We start from the raw sequence: 19648 nt of genomic DNA, 5'->3' as shown, positions 1-19648 counted from the left end.
TTTGGAAGCTTATTCAGTGGCCCGCTACTCCTGTCTTCTCCGCATCCGGGCGGCCCAGCAACCCCACCAAGACTGCATTTTCTGACATAAACGAACATTTTGGTTCTTAAAAGTTTACATGTTCAGAAACAATGTCTGTTTATTATTATTATTATTATTATTATTATTTTTAAAGTAGGCTCCATGCCCAATGTGTGGCTTGAACTCATGACCCTGAGATCAAGAGTTGCATGCTCTACCCACTGAAACAGCCAGGCACTCCTGTTAATTATTTTTAATGGCAATCTGAATGCTTGTAACTTCCTGCTTCATCGGATAATGATAGACTTGAACTTTTTTCGCTGGAGCGTAGCACATTCAGAAAGTGCACTAATTACTCAGCTGATGAACATGCTTACGTAACCTGATGGTTAGAATGTGATAGCAGCCCTGAAGTCCCCTTCCTGTCCTATCCCATCACTACCCTCCTTCCTTTTGACTTCTAACATATGATAGAGTTTTAAAAAGTGATTGGCTTTTGTTTTTGGGTATTCCACCCCCCCAACTTGTTGGGCAACCATTATTTGCCTGGTGCTGAGGATTTAAGCAGCAGAAGAGGAAACAGCCCTGCCCCATGGAGACTGTAAATCAGTGATTTCAAAGGTTTACTGTGTTGAGTGTTAGGGAAGGGGAGGGACTGGCTATGTGGGCAGACATCAGGGTGCCCTGAAAAATAGTGCTTTTTGGGAAAGTTTATGTCCTTAAGGAGATACAATAAGGGGAAAAGGTAAAAATGACAGCTGTCATACAGATCAGTAAAGAGTTGTTGTGTTAGAATGCCAACTTGGGTTCTGTTTTTTTTTTTAAAGATTTTATTTATTTGAGAGAGAGAGAATGAGAGATAGAGAACACGAGAGGGAAGAGGGTCAGAGGGAGAAGCAGACTCCCTGCTGAGCAGGGAGCCCGACGTGGGACTCGATCCCAGGACTCCAGGATCATGACCTGAGCCGAAGGCAGTCGCTTAAACAACTGAGCCACCCAGGCGCCCTTGGGTTCTGTTTTTAACAGTATGAACACGAGGACCACTTCATCCTTCCACAAGTTAAGATGGATATGGGATGTGGATGGAGAAAATGCTGTCTTTGGAGCTGACTCAAATTTACCAAACCTTGTAAGGCTCCAACTAAGCCTAAGGGGAAAGACACATGAATTGTACTGCAAACATTCCAAAATAAAATGGGTGAGTTTTTCTGTAAGTGATGAAAAATAGTAGAGTTTTTTTCTTTTAATTTTAATACAGAGGTTGTAATAATGATTTTAGTTGATTAAGATGGGCCCAATTATATATGTAGGTTTAAAATAGGAAATGTTTTTGGAGTAGATGAGCTTTCAGACAGATTCCAAAGCAGGAGAAAGTTGCATAGGTGACATTATTAACACTTCTGGATTGGGGTCCTTTTCTTAAGTCTCTGTCTTTGATGTAACTGTCCAGGGTCAGATCTCTATATGAAAGAGTTTTCTTTAAGTCAAACCAGCCTACTGTGAATTCTGTTTATATATATATATACACATTATATATATATATAATTACATATATAATAGCACATATATATAATGTTGGAAATATCTGTTAATATGTTATATTAATATTAATATGTTATATGAAATAATCTGTTACTGGATTACAAATACAATGGATGGAAGAGAAGAAATATTTGTAGGTGAGTCACACTTGTGCATGCAAGTAAAATTTTTTTTTTTAGATTTTATTTAAATTCAAGTAAGTCAACATATAGTGCATTATTGGTTTCAGTGGTAGTATTTAGTGATTCATCATTTGCATATAACACCCAGTGCTCATTACTTCAAGTGCCCTCCTTAATGCCTATCACCCAGTTTTCCCTTCCCCCTACCCACCTCCCCTCCAGCAACCCTCAGTTTGTTCCCTATAGTTAAGAGTCTCTCATGGCTTGTCTCCCGTTCTGTTTTCGTCTTAATTTTATTTTTCCTTCCCTTCCTCTATGTTCATCTGTTTTGTTTCTTAAATTCCACATACGACTGAAATCATATGATATTTGTCTTTCTCTGACTGACTTATTTTGCTTAGCACAATACCCAGTACCCTCTAGTTCCATCCATGTCATTGCAAATGGTAAGATTTCATTTTTTTGATGGCTGAGTAATATTCCATTGTGTGTGTGTGTGTGTGTGTGTGTGTGTGTGTGTGTATCACATTTTCTTTATCCATCTGTTGATGGACATCTGGGCTCTTTCCCTAGTTCAGCTCTTATGGACCTTGCTGCCATGAACATTGGGGTGCTTGTGCCTCTTGGAATCACTATTTTTGTATCCTTTGGATAAATACCTAGTAGTGCAATTGCTGGGTCATAGGGTAGCTTTATTTTCAACTTTCTGAGGAACCTCCATACTGTTCTCCAGAGTAGCTGCACCAGTTTGCATTCCCACCAAGAGTGTGAGAGGGCTCACCTTTCTCCCTATCCTCACCGACATATCTTGTTTCCTGAGTTGTTAATTTTAGCCATTCTGACCAGTGTGAGGTGATATCTCATTGTGGTTTTGATTTGTATTTCCCTGATGCTGAGTGATGTTGAGCATGTTTCATGTGTCTGTTGGCCATTTGTATGTCTTCTTTGGAGAAATGTCTGGTTCATGTCTTCTGCCCATTTCTTGACTGGATTTTTTGGGTTTTTTGGGGTGTTGAGTTTGTTAAGTTCTTTATAGATTTTGGATACTAGCCTTTTATCTGATAGGTCATTTGCAAATATCTTCTCCCATTCTGTAGGCTGCCTTTTAGTTTTATTGGTCATTTTCTTTGCTTTGCAGAAGTTTTTTATCTTGATGAAGTCCTAATGGTTCATTTTTGCTTTCATTTCCCTTGCCTCTGGAGATATGTCTAGTAAGAAGTTGCTGCGGCCAAGGTCAAAGAAGTTGCTGCATGTGTTCTCTAGGATTTTGATGGATTCCTGTCTCACATTTAGTTCTTTCATCCATTTTGAATTTATATTTGTATATGGTATAAGAAAATGATTCAGTTTCATTCTTCTGCATGTGGCTGTCCAATTTTCCCAACACCATTTTTTGAAGAGACCGTCTTTTTTTTCCATTGGATATTCTTTCCTGCTTTGTTGAAGATTAATTGACCATACAGTTGAGGGTCCATTTCTGGGTTCTCTATTCTGTTCCATTGATCTATGTGTCTGTTTTTGTGCCAGTACCATACTGTCTTGATGATTACAGCTTTGTAATACAGCTTGAAGTCTGGAATTGTGATGCCTCCAGGCTTGGTTTTCTTTTTCAACATTACTTTGGCTATTCAGGGTCATTTCTGGTTCAGTACACATTTCAGAATTATTTGTTCCAGCTCTGTGAAAAATGCTGGTGTTATTTTGATAAGGGATTGCTTTGAATATGTAGATTGCTTTGGGTAGTATAGAAATTTTAACAATATTTGTTCTAATCCAATAGCATGGAACATTTTTTCATTTCTTTGTGTCTTCCTTAATTTCTTTCTTTAGTGTTCTATTGTTTTCAGAGTATAGATCTTTTACCTCTTTGGTTAGCTTTATTCCTAGGTATCTTATGGGATTTGGTACAATTATAAATGGGATTGTTGCCTTGATTTCTCTTTCTGCTTCTTTACTATTGGTGTATAGAAATGCAACAGACTTCTGTGCATTAATTTTTAAAAAATATTTTATTTATTTATTTGACAGAGAGAGACACAGCAAGAGAGGGAACATAAGCAGGAAGAGTGGGAGAGGGAGAAGCAGGCTTCCCGCAGAACAGGGAGCCTGATGTGGGGCTTTATCCCAGGACCTCGGGATCATGACCTGAGCCAAAGGCAGACGCTTAATGACTGAGCCACCCAGGCGCCCCTGTGCATTGAATTTATATCCTCCAACTCTCCTGAATTCTTGTAACAGTTCTAGCAATTTTTTTTTGTTGGAGTCTTTGGGTTTTCTACATGAGTATCTCGTCATCTGGGAAGAGTGAAAGTTTGACTTCTTCCTTGCTGATCTGGATGCCTTTTATTTTTTATTTTTAAAGATTTTATTTATTTATTTGACAGAGACACAGCGAGAGAGGGAACACAAGCAGGGGGTATGGGAAAGGGAGAAGCAGGCTTCCTGCAGAGCAGGGAGCCTGGTGTGGGGCTCGATCCCAGGACCCTGGGATCATGACCTGAGCCGAAGGCAGACACTTAACAACTGAGCCACCCAGCCGCCCCTGGATGCCTTTTATTTCTTTTTGTTTTCTGATTGCTGAGGCTAGGACTTCTGGTACTATGTTGAACAACAGTGGTGAGAGTGGACATCCCTGTCATGTTCCTGGACGTTGGAGGAAAAGTTCTCAGTTTTTACCCATTGAGGATGATATTAGCTGTGGGTCTTTTGTATATGGCCTTTATGATGTTGAGGTATGTTCCTTCTATCCCTACTTTCTTGAGGGTTTTTATCAAGAAAGGATGCTGTATTTTCTTGAAGCTTTTTCTGCATCTATTCAGAGGATCATATGGTTTTTACCCTTTCTTTTATTTATGTAGTGTATCACGTTGATTGATTTGCAGATGTTGAACCACCTCTGAAGCCCAGGAATAAATCCCACTTGGTCATGAATAATCCTTTTAATGTACTATTGGATCCTATTAGCTAGTATCTCACTGAGAATTTTGGCATCCACGTTCATCAGGGAGATTGGTCTGTAATTCTCCTTTTTGTTGGGGTCTTTGGCCTCACAGAATGAGTTTGGAAGTTTTTCTTCCATTTCTATGTTTTGGAACAGTTTCAGAAGAATAGGTATTAATTCTTCTTTAAATGTTTTGTAGAATTCCCCTGGGAAGCCATCTGGCCCTGGACTCTTGTTTCTTCAGAGAGTTTTGATTACTGATTCAATTTCTTTGCTGATTATGGGTCTGTTAGTTTTTCTGTTTCTTCCTGTTTCAGTTTAAGTTTATATGTTTCTAGGAATTTGTCCATATCTTCCAGATTGCCTAATTTGTTGGCATACAATTGCTCATAGTATTTTCTTATAATTGTTTGTATTTCTGCGGTGTTGGTTGTGATCTCTCCTCTTTCTTTCATGATTTTATTTATTTGGGTCCATTCTCTTTTCTTTTTGATAAGTCTGGCTAGGGGTTTATCAGTCTTGTTAATTCTTTCAAAGAACCAGCTCCTAGTTTCATTGATGCATTCTATTGTTTTGTTTTGTTTGTTTTTTCCTTTTTTGATTTCTGTATCATTGAGTTCAGCTCTAATCTTTATTTTTTCCCTTCTGCTAGATTTAGTTTTTTTTTTTTTTGTTTTTGTTTTTTTGCTGTTCTTTTTCCAGCTCCTTTAGGTGTAAGGTTATGTTGTATATTTGAGACTTTTGCTTCTTGAGGAAGGCCTGTATTGTTATATACTTCCCTCTTAGGGACTGCTTTTGCTGCATCCCAAAGGTTTTAGGCTGTTGTTTTCATTTTCGTTTGCTTCCATGTATTTTTAAAATCCTTTAATTTCCTGGTTGACTCACTCATTCTTTGGTAGCATGTTCTTTAACCTCCATGTTTTGGGGTCCTTCCAAATTTTTTCTTGTGGTTAACTTCAAGCTTTATAGCATTGTAGTCTAAAAATATGCATGGTATGATCTCAATCTTTTTGTACTGGTTTAGCCTGATTTGTGACCCAGTATGCAATCTATTCTGGATAATTTTGGACATGAGCACTTGAAAAGAATGTATTCTGCTGCTTTAGGATGAATGCTCTAAATATATCTCTTAAGTCCATCTGGTCCAGTGAGCCATTTAAAGCCCTTGTTTCCTTGTTGATCTTCTGCTTAGATGATCTGTCCATTGCTGTGAGTAGGGCATTAAAGTCCCCTACTATTATTGTATTTTTATCAGTGAGTTTCTTTAAGTTTGTTTTTAATTGACTTACATATTTGGCTGTTCTCAAGTCAAGGGCATAAATATTTACAATTGTTAGATCTTCTTTTTGGATAGACCCTTTATTAAGATATAATGTCCTTCTTCATCTCTTATTACAGTCTTTGGTTCAAAATCTAGTTTGTCCAGGGGCACCTGGGTGGCTCAGTCATTAAGTGTCTGCCTACGGCTCAGGTCATGATCCCAGCATCCTGGGATTGAGCCCTGCATCGGGCTCCCTGCTCCGCGGGAAGCCTGCTTCTCCCTCTCCCACTCCCCCTGCTTGTGTTCCCTCTCTCACTGTGTCTCTCTGTCAAATAAATAAATAAATAAAATAAAATCTAGTTTGTCCGATATAAGGATGGCTACTCCAGCTTTCTTTTGATGTCCATTAGCATGATAAATGGTTCTCCACCCCTCACTTTCAGTCTGGAGGTGTCTTTGAGGTCTAAAATGAATCTCCTGTAAGCAGCATATCGATGGGTCTTATTTTTTTTATCCATTCTGATACCCTCTATCTTTTGATTGGAGCATTTAGTCCATTTACATTCAGAGTAATTATTGATAGGTAAGAATTTAGGGCCATTGTATTACCTGTAAAGTCCCTGTTCCTGTAGATTGTCTGTGCCTTTCTAGTCTTTGTTGTTTTAGGTCTCTTTTTCCTGCTCAAAGAGTCCCCTTTAGTATTTCTTGCAGAGCTGGTTTAGTGTTCATGAGTTCCTTTAGTTTTTGCTTGTCTTAGAAACTCTATTTCTCCTTTTATTCTGAATGATAGAGTGGAGATAAAATGCTCTTGGCTGCATTTTTTTTCCCATTTACCACACTGATTATATCATGCCAGTCTTTTCTGGCCTGCCAGGTCTCTCTGGACAGGTCTGCTGCCAGCCTTATGTGTCTACCCTTGTAGGTTAAGGACTTTCTTTTCCTAGCTGCTTTCAAAATTCTCTCTTTACCTTTGTATTTTGCAAGTTTCACTAGGCTATGTCTTGGTGTTAACCTGTTTTTGTTGATTTTGAGGGGAGTTCTCTGTCCCTCTTGGACTTGAATGCTTGTTTCCTTCCCCAGATTAGGGAAGTTCTCAGCTATAATTTGTTCAAATAAACCTTCTGCCCTTTTTGCTGCTCTTCTTCTTCTCAGACTCCTGTGATACAGACATATTTTGCTTTATGAAATTGCTGAGTTCCCTATTCTATATTTGTGATCTAATAGTTTTCTTTCCCTCTTCTTTTCAGCTTCATTATTTTCCATAATTTTATCTTGTAAGTCACCTATTCATTCCTCTGCTTCTTCCATCCTCATTGTGATTACATCCAGTTGGTTTTGCTTCTCAGTTATACCATTTTTTATTTTGGCCTGACTAGTTTTTAGGTCTTTATCTCTGCAGCCAGGGTTTCTCTGTCTTCTATGCTTTTTTCAAGTCCAGTTAGTAGTCTTTTGACTGTTGATCTAAATTCTTGTTCAGATATATTGCTTATATCTGCTTTCAGGAAGTCCTTGGCTATGATACTTCCTGACCTTTCTTTTGGGGAGAATTCCTCCATTTTGTCATTTTGGCTAAGTTCCTTTCTTTTGTGTGTCATGAAAGCTTGTTACTTTTCTTGCACCTCAGAGTAATGCTATATTAAAAAGAGGTCATACACTGTCCAGGCCTGGCACTTCAGGAAGTGTTTCTGATGTGTGTGCTATGTGCACTCTGCTGTTGTGTTTTGGCTACTCTTTCCCACTGGTCCATCCTCTGCAGAGTTCCTGCTTGCTTGCAGTGGGGAGTGCCTGTACCTTCATCTAGGTGTGGCTTGATTTGTTTGTTGAAAAAGGCCTGGAAAAAAGGAAAGAAAGAAAAAGGAAAAAAGAGAGAGAGAGAAAGGAAAAAAAAGTCTTCAAAAACAAAAAGAGAAAAGGAAAGGGAATGAAAAAACCCAAACAATAAAAAAAAAAACAACCAAACAAAAACCCCACAAAAACAAAAAAACAAAAAGAAAAAATAAAGAAAAAGAAAAGAAAAAAAGAAGGCTGATTCCAAAAAGAAAGAGAAGGAAATGAAAAAACTAACAAACACACACCAAAAAACTATAAGCCTGATCCAAAGGAAGAAGAAAAAAAAGAAAGAAAAAATAATCCAGCCTGGTCCCATTTCCACTAGAACTGAAGGGGATGCTGTAGGGCACTGTATGACCAGTAGACTTGGGGCATGGGCAGCTGCCTCTGTTGCTCTTTTCAGGGAGAGGCCCGCTAGGCTGGCTCTGAGTCAATCCTACCCCAGTAAAACCAGCACTTGCCAAGCACAGAAGGGCGGGGTTTGAGCGGCTCTCACCTCCACTGGGGGCCGCTTTGTTGCTCTCTGATGACCCACCATGTTGGTAGCGGGGTAAAATGACACCACCCTACTCTCTCGTCCCTGGACAGGGGGTCGCACCGCCCCATCCCCCAATGCTGTTCAGGAAGCCCTCACAGAAAAGCAAGGGCCCTCAGGGTGCCCAGTGCCCAACTCTCCTGTGTTTATCTCCAGTGGCTGGGATTCAAAACTCCAAATCTTAAAGGAGCCTGCACCACTCAGATCTGTTTCCTCGTCTGGGTTAGAGGCTCATTGACTCTGACCAGCGCCCTTTGTCCCAGAAAAGATAGTCCCCCTCCTGCGCCATGCGCGGATTCTATGCTGTGGCACCACGAAAAGCAGCTAGCAGGTTACTCAACCTCTGCACGCACCTTTGTTCGCTGCCGCTGAAAGGCGGTTTGCTGGCGCCTGCAGGGTCTTTTGTCCTTGGAGAGGCAATATACCCTCTTCCAAATGTACTGCAGGAAGGGGAGCGATCTTTCCCAGTGTGACACCAGAGGTCCTTACACCACTTCGTGTGGGCTCCCGGGCCAGAGCCCTCCCTTCAAGTAAAATTTTTTTTTAATGTTCGTCCAGTAAGGACTTGGATGAATTATTTTCACTCACATCCCAAGGAGACTCAAAAATTCCACTCTGGAAAGTAAGGGATGGCAATTTTAATATCAAACGAAGTGGAATGTAGGGAAAAGGCATTAAATAAAACTAAAGTGTTGTTGAGTACACATATTGAGGAACATATTCAGCAGCCAATTTGAGAGGTTTCTAAACCTCCTGACGGTCATCTATAAATTCCATGTATCTATAGTGGACCCCAGGATAAGAAATTCTGATTTGAATAATTTATTTATCTGGCCACAGTTCTTTGCTCTTTCCCTATATCCATGCACTTTGCAATGTGACTTTGCAGGTCCTCTTATTATTAAGTGACCTCTTGAACTTGGGCTGATTTTGTGACTTCTTTAGCTAATAGAATGTGCCAGAAGTGACAGTTTGCAGTTTTCAGCCTAGGCCTTGTGTGCTTCCTCTTTCTTTCTTAGACCTCTGCTTCTGCCACATCAGTAAGGCCAGGCTAAGCTGCTGGAGGATGAGAGACCCCGTGGAAGGGCTGTGGCCCCCAGCTTACAGCCAGCCAACCACTAGACATACAAGAGCCCAGCCTACATCAGCACAGCTCTCTACCTAACTAAAAACTGATTATAGAAGCATGAATGAATCTAGTTGAGACTATAAAAAACCACCACAACTGACCTATAGATTCATGAAGAGTATAAGGTCTTATGATATAAGCTACTGAGATTTGAGGTGGTTTGTTATATAATAATAGCTGTGAAAAATATTTCAAACTTTTTGTTAAAGATTTTATTTATTTATTTGACAAAGAGACAGTGAGAGAGGGAACACAAGCAGGGGTGTGGGAGAGGGAGAAGCAGGCCTCCCGCTGAGCAGGGAGCCCGATATGTGGCTCAATCTCAATACCCTGGGATCATGACCTGAGCCGAAAGCAGATGCTTAACAACTGAACCACCCTGGTGCCCCTATTTCAAACTTTGTACCCTAGTACTTATCTGTATCAGATGGCTTTGATTTACAAATCAATTTGTAAAATTGATTCCAGGCTTATCACAAAGAATACCTCAGTAGATTCTCCCAAATAAGAATTATATAGACCACTTTTAAAAATCCTACTGCCTTAAAACTCGAAATTTGTTCTTTTCAAGAAAATTTAAACATAATCTACTTGATAATGGAACACTCTTCTTTGTTCTTTGAAAAGAAAAAAAAAATTCCTGAAATGGATAGATCCTGTGAGTCCTATCAAGAAATACAAATGAAAAAATAGGTATGAGAAAGAGGCATAAAGCATGCAGAGAAAATGAAGAATCCTATGTAGGAATGTGCTAGATCATCCTATTGCTCACTTGGTTGACCTGAAACTACATTTCCTGGAATCTCCCTTTCTATATGGTTCTGGGCTAGAAATGGCCAAAAGCTGAACTTGAGTAATATTTAAGAATGGAAATGAAGCCCTTGTAATCATTTTGGCATCCTGACAGTTCTCACAGTGGTAAGACACCACACTAGGGCAGCAAGCTTCCAATTCCAACACCTTATAATACTAACATAAACAAAAGGGAATTATTTGAGAATATTAGATAGCTGAAAGGATTTCTAAGAGGGCCTAAGAACTAAGATTTTAAGGCTACATTCAACCAGGATGATCCAGCCACAAAAAAACTCCCTCTACCACAACAGGACTGTTCTAGTGAAAAGACCACCCATGATGCTATGGACTGAATACCAGGATCCATTGTAGCTGCTCTAAAAGGTCCAGATGTCTGTGCACTGTGCTTTCTAGAATATGTACTCTCTCAGTCTTTGACCACCTCAGATTGTTCTCTTTCTTTTCTCAGTGTCTCATGGGTATAAGTCATTGGCAGGGATCTCATATGACTTGAACCTTAGCTATAAGGGTGTCTAGAAAAGTACTTTTTAATTTTCTGTACTCTTAAAGCATGTCCTCATCCTCTAGCCAGAGACTACTGTGAACACAACCATAACCGAACAAGGTGGGTTTTCCTAACTTGTTGCAGTGAGGGAGAACACACATCTTGGGAACCATGGCCACCCCCCAACAAAAGGGTGTTAGATAGAACCTATTATATAGGATTTGGCCTTTGGTTGGGAGATTTGTGGAGGGTCCAAGGAACCAAAGAATCACTCTAGGTAGGATGCCATCTGAAAGTGTGTGTGTGGGGATTTTATGATTGAATATCTCAATAAATAAATAAATTTTATATATAGGCAAACTAGAGTGAGAAAAAAGGTGCCATTGGTAAAGAATTAACAGTCACTTATTTTAGGCAAGAGAGGGGTATGTTTGGTATTTTGTGGGTGGCACAGTGAACTTATTTTTGTCTGTGTTTAGACAAAATTATGGTGTGGACTTGCTTTATCTCATTTAATCATGGTCTCAGAGTGACCTCGTCTGAGCTGGTATTCTGTGAGATGGTTTATATCCAACAGGAGAACAACATAGCTTAGTGTTGAATGGCTGGCCGAATGTCAAAGGCTGCTCTTTTCTTTCTCAAGTGCAATCTAGGAGGGGAGTGGAGTGGCTGTTGAGTAAGCAAATTTACTGTATTTGCCCCAGGTATCATCATACTTAATGGTGAAACTCTGGTGTTTCCCACCAAAGTCAAGTACAAGTCTAGTATGCCCGCTATCCATAGTCATTTAATATTTCCCAGAAGTTGAGTGAAAGCAGTAAGACAAAATGAAATAAGAGAAAAATCTTCAGAAAGGAAGAGATAAATTATTACTTGCATATAATTGCCTACCTGGGAATCCAAGAAAATCAGCCAAAAAATTATTAGAAGTAAGGAGTTTAATAAGGGGCTTGGTTACAAAATCAGCATACACAATCAATGCTTATCTTTTAAATCAACAATCATCAGTTAGAAAATACAATTTTAAAAAAGGCATTAAGATAGATGCTAAAATAAACAATATCTAGGAATAAACTTGACATAAGAAAAGTATGCAGAACCCATATAAATAAAACTAAAACTTCACTGGGAGATGTGAAGACTTAAATAAATGGTAGGGCATAGCACATTCTTGGATGGCGTAACTCAATAATTCTGCCATTTCAATTCTAATAAAAATGTCAAAAGTATTTTTTTTTAACTAGACAATATAATTCTAAGGTCACCTGGGAAGATTAATAAAAGGCTGAAGAATTTTTGGAAGATTGAAGGGTGACTTACACCACTAGAAAGAAAGATTTATTATCAGAGTAGCATGATTCTTGTGTAAGAATAAAAATAGCCCCCCCAGACAGGCTCAAGTATATACATTTGGTATAGGATAAAGGTGGGATTTAAATGTTCTTTTGCTTCTGCTTCAGATATAGAAACCTGTTAAGCACATCACTCCTGCCCTAATAAAGAGGAAATGACAGGTAAACTCCAAAATCACAACTTTTGTTGAGCCCGGGAGGAAGATGAGGATGTGAGGCCACCGAGTCAGCTGATTCAGAAGAGACCCAAGTCCCTCAGAGGTGAGGTGGGCTTCATAGAAGGCGGAGGCACCTCACTCTCCGTGAGGGTAAGAAAGCAGCAAAGCGTAACCCTGTCAGCATCTACCTGTGTGTTAGTGTGCACACCCGGAGTAGCTGAGGAAGCTGAGGAATTCAGCCTCAGCGGGAAACACTTTCCCACAGACTTCCACCAGGTGCTCACAAGTAGTGCTCTCTCGATCCTGCCTCGGAGGTGCAGGCAGGGGAGGGGCAAGTCATGGTTGTTGGGGACACAAAATGCCATGTACTTCCCTGGATTCTTCTCTCATAGGAATCAAAAGCCTTAGGCTCCCCGGGGGTGGGGAGGGGCAGCAAATTCACTTGTTCACAGGATTCAAAGTGAGGTGGGGCACGAGGCCCTGTCCATTTCACTGGACAATTTTCCCTGGAATGTTGACTAAACCTTCAAGTCTCTAGGGTGGTGAAGTCTCTTACTCCCAGGGCAGACAGACAGAGATGCAGAGCTCAGTAGATGCAAGAAAGGCATTTAATAAAATTGAACATCCTTTTGTGATAAAAAACTCTCAGCAAACTAGAACTTCCTCAGTCTGATAAAGGACATCTACCAAAGTCCTATAGCTACCATCATTCTTAAATGGTGAAAGATTGGACCTATAGTTCTTGACCCATCCATGTCACGGAATACTACTCATCAGTAAAAAGGATGAATTACTGATGTAAGCAACACCATGGATGAATCTCAGAAGCATCATGCTAAGTGAAAGGAGTCCTGGGATCATGACCTGAGCTGAAGGCAGACGTGTAACTGACTGAGCCATGCAGGTGTCCAGATAGGCCATTTTTAAGGGAAGAAATACATATTTCTAATAAGTATTTAAAAATATTCATCCTCTCTAGTAATCAAATAGTTGCACACTAACAGTGTGCACTTGGCACACGTTCAGTTGTCTAGGATTAGAGAGAACAGAAACATCTGGTATTGAGAAGCTTGAGAGAAGAGAGCACTCTGAAGCATTTGGTAGTAGAGCAGTTCAGCAACAAGAGCCTCAAAAATTTTGTATTCTTTCATTTAACCAGTTATGCTCAAAGATATTTATAATAGTGATAATTGGAAGTGACTGGAGACATTCCAGTGATGGGGAACTGGCTAGGTTATGTTATTTTTTGGGCATTTTCTAGCCAAAATGGCACCTCTGTGTAACTTAGAAAAGGCTCCTCTCACTCCAGGGAGCTCTTACCCCATGCCTGTCCCACAGCTGGTACAGGCAGCGGCTTATACACCAGATACCATGGCTCTGATAACACACAGGGCAATGCTATATAGCCATTAAAACACGTGTTTGAATAATTTTGAATGACATTAAGGATATGTTCACTGTATGCTATTAATCACATAAAATGTATGACGTGCCAAGAATAGTTTCTGGAATGTAATAAAAGGTATTATTTAATTTAATTTATTTTTATAGAAAACCTAAATTTATTTGTTAAACTATTACAAAGACAAAACAATGATCATCTGAAGTACTCTGAGGACATCATCCCAATTTCACTTGTTGTTGTGGAAACCAACCTAAGAGGTTAGCCATTGAAGGCTATAACCTAAGAGGTTATAACAAAACAGACTGGTGAGACGTGGAAGGAGGCAAAGCTCTCAGAAGCACTTGTGTTAGTGGTAGAATATGTGGCTGGGATGTTTCCCAAGAGGCTCCCTAAAGATGCCCGAGTGAATTTATCTGGGTCCCAAATTAGTAAAAAGACCCTGTGGAGAATGAGCAGAGGCCAGGATTTCTCTGAGATCTCTTTGTCTTTCTTTTTAAGGGGTCGGGGGATCCTTAGGCTGTAAAGAGGTGTATCTTAGACTCAGCCTCCCTCCTTCCCATCCAGTCTACCTACACTTCCAAGCGCCTGGGCATTCTCAGCATGTGGGCCTGCCGGGTTACAGAAGATGCATAGAGTGAAGGTAGGAACTGTAGGCCCCCTGAGAGGGGACCTATACACAGAAAGTTTGGGGTAGATGATAAACTACAGATGCCCTCTTGGTTAATTCGCCTTTATTAATAAAGGTCATAGTTTCTTCTGCTCATGACAACTTTTTGTCTCAATATAGTCTGTCTCAAAAAAGAACGGGTTCAGGTAAGTTTTGGAGAAGGAAAAAGACTTTCATCAACATCCACTCCACAGAAGAAGAGGCACCGAGGTCTTTCCTACATTCATGAGTAGAATCCCACAGCAGCATAAATCCTTCTCAGTGATCCCCATCTGCATCCTCAACCTGGCCAGAAACTGTTGGTGTAGTGTCTACCTCCATGCCATCTTCAGGGTCTCTTACTGACTCTTCTGTCCGGACTCCAGCCGTGTTATACTGGCTGCTCACAGCCTGAGAAAGCACATTTTGTCCTCTCTCCAGTGTGTTAAATGGGATAGTCCTTCTTCATTGGTATAAAATGTAGGGATGTGTCCCTGCCCTTGTTCAGGTGCTTCCGTATCCTATTCTTCTCCATGGTCATCATCTGAATCTTCATCCTCAGGAGCTGGATGCAAAGCCTGGACGTTGCCTCCAGTGTCCATTTATCACTAGGCACAAATCTAAATTCATCAGTAGCTTCAACATTATCATCACTGTCTTCTTCTGCGACAGATTCTTGTGATTCTTCTCCATGCTTGGCATTCACCATAACATACACATGCTCTCATGGATAGGCATTTTAGGTCCCTGGACACTGTATGCAAACTAATGGTGGGGTATTCCAGGGAGAATCCTAATCCAGAACCATCTAACCAAGACAGGCAGCTCACAGCGATGCCAAGGGCACTGGTGCCCAGGCCCTGGCCGATCAGCACTACCTTGGTATCTGGCTACGGCTAGAGCCCCTTAGCCAAGCTGATCTCGGGGAAACTTTAGAGGAAGCTCACAACTGCTTCCCTCGTCCTGCCCCGGTAAGAGCTATTATTTGAAAGGTAAGTTTTTAAGTGTGTACACAAGCCCAATTTAACAAAGAATAAGTAATATATGCATAGAAATAAAACTAGAAAAAATTAGAAGGATATATACTAAGATTTTAAGAGTATTACATTGGGCTGATTAAGATTATAGGCAACTTTTATTTTTACTTTTTGTGTTTTTCTATACTTTTGATATTTTTGGGTTGGAATATATATTATCTAGGTAATTAGAAAAAAAGTTAAATTCAAAATAAATCTCATTTTTTTATTTTTTAAAAGATTTTATTTATTTATTTGACAGAGAGAGTTACAGTGAGAGAGGGAACACAAGCAGGGGGGAGTGGGAGAGGGAGAAGCAGGCTTCCTGCCGAGCAGGGAGCCCGATGTGGGGCTCGATCCCGGGACCCTGGGATCATGACCTGAGCCAAAGGCAGACAGACACTTAACTACTGAGCCACCCAGGCGCCCCCAAAATAAATCTCATTTGAAGGGCCAGGCAGAAGCAGGTCAACAATACAGCTTAGCCAGGAGAAATGTGTTCTTTTGGCTACTTTCATTACTTTGAGTTTTCACATAATAACTTAAGCCTTATGGATGGAGAGAAAAATTAACGGAGAGCAACTGTTTAGAATGACGTTAAGTGTTAGTGGTGGAAATGAGTGCATTAGAATGTGGAAATGAAAGGAGTTGTGTGACATGGGTCATCCAATGGTGCAGGTTGTAACCTGAGCAAAACTGTCTTCTGATCCAGCCCTGCTCCTCACAGATGTTCGGGGTCTAAAGAAAGCTTGGCATGGGGCAGAGAACAGATGGAGAACATGGTGGGAAGCCCCTGTGCCCTCCACCCAGGGATTAAGGGGGGAGATAAGGAGAGAGCAGTCTTTTTGGAGTTCATGCATAAGCCTAAATTGACTTTATAATGTGGCTAGTTCCTTCTTTACATCTGAGTTCCCCATACTGATAGGGTGTGGGGTGCAAAGTGAGAGTGTTAAATGTGGCATGGTTTCTTTTCCCTTAAGCCACTGGCGTTAATTACTGGTATTAATGGAGAAGATAGATAAAACACAAAACTTACCACTTTAACCATTTTTAAGTGTATGCTTCTGTGGCATTAGGTCCGTTTACATTGTTGTGCAACCATCATCACCATCCATTTCCAGAACGTTTCGTCTTCCCACCCAAAACTCTGTTCCCATTAAACACGAACTCCCCAGTTCTCCCTCCTCCCAGCCCCTGGAAACCACCCTTCTACTTTCTGTCTATGAATTGGGCCACTCTAGGTACCTCATGTAAATGGAATCATACAATATTTGTCTTTTTTGGTGATTGGCTTATTTAATTTAGCACAATGTCTTCAAAGTTCATCCATGCTATAGCATATGTCAGAATTTCTTTCCTTTTTAAGGCTGATTACTATCCTGTTGTGTGTATACATCACATTTTGTTTATCCACTCACCCAGCAGTAGAGACTTAGGTTGCTTCCACTGGCTCTTGATTGCTGTGAACACGGGCGTACAAAATATCTGTTTGAGTTCCCGCTTGCACTTCTTTTGAGTATTTACACAGAAGTGAAATTGCTGGCTCATCTGGTAATTCCGTGTTTTCATGACATGGACAGGGATGAGGATTGTAGGCCAGTCATTTTGTAGACTCTTCCTCAATTTGGTTAGACTCAGGCAATGGCTTGGGCTGGAAGATCACAGATACTGTGTTTTATTGCATCACACCCCACCCAGTGGCACATGAGGTCTACTTGGTTACTGGTATTTTTAACTTTGATCACTGATGATGCTGGGGCCTGCCAGGTATCTCTACTATGAAGTCTTTTTGTGATTCATAAGTATCTTGTGAGGAGATACTTTGAAACTATGTAAATATCTCTTGCGGCATAAGCCTCTCACCCATTAGAGTTTGGCATCCATTGATGTTTCTTGATGAATAGATTACTATGATGGTTACCAAATGGCGATTTTCTAATACCATCATTTCTCCTGCATTTATTACTTATCTTTCTGCTGTAAAGAAGAGCTTTCTCTTCTCATTTATTTATGCTTCAGTTTCTATCAGTCTGGATTTATGGGGTACTACTTTATCCAAGGGGTTCTAATCTGTTACAATCTTTATGTATTTAAATGCTCACAACTTCTCAGACTCAGTCGGTGGAAGCCACTTCAAATTGGTTCTTGTGTCCTCTTGACATTTCTTCATCATTGGGCACTTCCATACTTCATGACACAAAAAGATGGTTCTAGGCTCATCTTATTTCCCCCCTGGATGCGGTGATTTGAAGACAGCATATTTATTTACGGAAATAGGGCTACTCCTAGATGTTTGAAATGCAAAAACAGTGCGAGACAGCCCGCTTCGTGTGCACCCACCTTCTAGCTACGCAGCTTTCAGATATCACCACAGGTTGGTTCCTGGATTTGTTAGGTGTCAACTCCAACAGAAGACGTGTGTGTTTTATAGCCAATTAAACATTAGCTGGAAACCTGGCCCCCCTAGGGAACCCCCAAGAGGGGCTAGCTCTGATGGGTGCAGCAGGATTGCTGGGTTTCCTTCTCCCAGATACTCCAGGGCCTGCCAGCACGGGAGCTCTGTTCGGAGGGAAAACAGTCTTTACATATTTCTCCTTAATGGTAATAGAAGTGAAACTATTGTTGTAAAGAGACACTGGGTGTAGACTGCGCCATATGGCACCGAGAGGCGTTCATCAGTACAGCTTCCAATGGCTGAACTCAAAATAGTCCATATTTCCACCTTGATGGAGAATTAGCCCTTGACTGCCAGGAAACACTCATTGTAGCAGCGCTTTAGCCATGTAATCTAAAATAATTACTAATTAAATGAGAATAAAATAGAGGCCATAATAACAATAATAATCACTGTAGCATTGGCCATTATCCAAGTTACTGTTTGGTGGAGTGTTACCTCGGGGAAGACGGCTTGCCAAAGTGGGGGAAGACCCGTGTGGGAGCCGAGGTTTTCTCACTGCCACCGAGGTAATGGTTCAGGACTGCTCTGGGGGTCTTGACAAAGGCAGACCCAGTTTCACATTCCATCTATATGGCCAGTGTCATGTTGTTTCAAGGCATTTCTTCACTAATAGAGCAGGCAGCATACCTGGAAAACCAAGGAACAGGAACAGCTGGGCGGCACTTATCAACGAATTTATATCATCTTAGAACTAACAACTCAAGCAGGTACCTTGTCTTCAACAGGCGACAAGCTTCACTCTTCATCCCCTTCCCGGGAAAAGCCAGGCTCTTTTGCCAGAGGGCCTTTGGGTGTGTCTGTCCAACACCAAGTGGTTGGAAGCGAGTATGTGGGTCGGCTAGGTGGGGTGGGTTTCAGATCAGGTGCACAGGCCTGCCCGAGTCTCTACGAAAGTAAAACGTGGAGGCTGTGTGGGTCAGAGGCAGACCTTCTGCTTCCCACTGTTTGCATGACCTAAAAGAACCTGCATTCCTTTACTTATTCGTTCACCTGACAAGTGAGTACCTACTGTGTGCCAGATATCGTGCTGAGTGGCTGGGAATACGGCTCAAGACACACATGGGAGCTGCTCTCAGGGATCTCACAGTCCCCCAGGTAGGGAGGATTATACAAATGTAGAAGTGTAAAAAGGGCCATGGGGACAAAGAAGAAAGGGCATGGGAGGAGAGCACGGGGCTCTTTGCAATGTGACATCTGTGAGGGACCCTTGAGGGAATGCCGTTTATGATGACGCCTGAAGTCACAGGAGTGTTTGCCCAGGCAAACGATGAGGGGAGAATGTTCCTGGCAAAGGGGTGCTGTGGGCAAAGGCCCTGCCTGATGATGGACGCTCGTGAGTTTGAGGAGCTAGTGGAGATGTATTATGTACAGAGAGGCACAGAAGTACTGAGTGAGGGAGACCTCGGAGGGGGGTGTCCCCTGGCTTCAGGGCTTCAGTAGGCTTGGGGAGGAGCCCTGATTTGGTTCTCAGTGGCAGCAGGAGCTTTGGGGGTGAGCGGCGACAGAACCTGGTTTCTGTCTGTAAAAGCTCAGTCTGGTTGCTGGTGGAGAACGGCCTGGAGGGGGCGGGGCCTGGGCTGATCCCAGAGACTGGGTAGGAGGTCATTAGAGAATCCAGGGAAGAGAGGACAGTCACTCATGGAGATGGCAGGACATGCCAGCAAGTGGACTGATGGGGCTTTCATTTAGGCAGTAGACTCCACCAGGGGTGACCAGGGCTTGGGGAGGTATGAGGGTTGGTTCTCGTGTCTCTGGCTTGAGCGATTGGATAAATGGATGTGCTGTATGCCCAGGTGGGAACTATCCAAGGACAACTTTATTTGAGGGTTAAAATATTGTTTATCTTTATTGTGCCAAAATACACGTAACAAAATTTACCATCCTAACCACTTTTAAATGTACATTTCTGTGGCATTCATTCATATTGTGCCA

General features: G+C 41.3%; 1 pseudogene; it reads right to left on the bottom strand.

Annotated features, from left to right (window-relative positions):
- Positions 1–14521: 14521 nt before the first annotated feature.
- LOC114211879 (methylosome subunit pICln pseudogene) lies at positions 14522–18282 on the bottom strand (annotated as a pseudogene).
- Between the last annotated feature and the right edge of the window lie 1366 nt (positions 18283–19648).

Source organism: Eumetopias jubatus, unplaced genomic scaffold (assembly GCF_037043125.1).
Source record: "Eumetopias jubatus isolate StellerSeaLion01/CBP00866 unplaced genomic scaffold, mEumJub1_p1.0 scaffold_5, whole genome shotgun sequence".
NCBI classification, from domain to species: domain Eukaryota; kingdom Metazoa; phylum Chordata; class Mammalia; order Carnivora; family Otariidae; genus Eumetopias; species Eumetopias jubatus.
This window is presented reverse-complemented; position numbering and strand designations above follow the sequence as displayed.